Below are 1,344 nucleotides of genomic sequence, written 5' to 3'. Positions count from 1 at the left end.
GCTGATTGAGATGAGACCAGTTGAAAAGTACTGAAATAGTTGGAATTGGATGGGCATAAAATTGTATAGGATTGCACGATATTTAATTAATTTGTTTATTTACTCAGAACTTTTCTATGCCATCTTTCCACACAAATAGATGTCAAACATCAAAATGTTTTAACACTTAAAAAAAATTAAAAAGGTGGAGTGGAGATATCACATCTGAACGATACACTAAGAATCTCCCCTAATCTCTGTGGTAAAGAACATAGAGACGTGGAGGGAAATTTCTAGAATATCACTATGGAGGCCATTTTCCAGCCCCCTTTCCCCCCACTCATTGTACAGTAGTGGGATGTACTCCCAGACAAATGAGCATAGCATTGCATGTACACATCATTCTGTGCTGGGTCTTAGCCACTGTCTGAAATATGCTCACAATTGACTGTCAGGTGCCATTTCTGCCAGACAGAAGCACATGAGGTTTCCAATTGCCTTTCAGATGCTATTGATATGAACTCATGATCACTGCGTGGAACAGAATTTACTTTATTTATAGTCCATCTTTCTCACTGAGGCACAAAGCTGATAACACAATGAAAACCAATGCAATTAACAAGATGGGACATATAAGAAGCAGTGTTATAGGACTAGGATTACAGAAGTCTGAAACAAAGCATAAAGTATTAGACAGGACATATAACTAGGGTTCCCAGATTCCCACCACTGTTCCTGCACCCAGTGGAAGAAAAATAATGGCTGCGGTCACACGGAGCATTAGCCTCGCTACAGAGACGGAAGATAGGCGGATTTTCCGGGCACGATCACAGCGCCACATCTGGGAAGCATAGAGCTCCCGTGGCGAACCCGAGGCTTCCCGCCGAAGATGCGGGGTAAAAAACTAGTACCTCCGAGGTACTAGTTTCCGGAAACCGCGGGGCAAGGGCGGGCGCCTGATCGTGTTTCTGGTGGTAGGTCGTGGCATCCAGCGCCCGCCCATGTCCCGTTGCTAAAAGGATTTTCCCCCCCAAGTCTCCACGGGATGCGCACAAGCACCCAACATGCGCACACTTCGTTTAAAAACAAACAACACAGCCCCCTCCTCTTTTCCATACCCCCCCACTTCTGGCTCGACCTGCTCGAGAGGAACTCTCTGCACCGGGTGGCAGAGAGGGAGGTGCAGGGGGGGCGTGGCAGGAGAGCGGCCCAGCTGAAGCTCCTCCTGGAGGGGACCGGATGGAGGACACAGTTTGCATTCCTCTGCAGCCCTGGAAGGGGTTAAACCCGCGGAGCTTTTTGCTAGAGAGGCCGCTTCTTTGCCGCGCCGCAGGATTGTCCTGTGATTGGCACCTCCCCCCTAAC

This window comes from Gekko japonicus, unplaced genomic scaffold (assembly GCF_001447785.1).
Source record: "Gekko japonicus isolate JY-2015 unplaced genomic scaffold, Gekko_japonicus_V1.1 scaffold747, whole genome shotgun sequence".
NCBI classification, from domain to species: Eukaryota; Metazoa; Chordata; class Lepidosauria; order Squamata; family Gekkonidae; genus Gekko; species Gekko japonicus.
Note: the sequence above shows the minus strand (reverse complement) of the source record.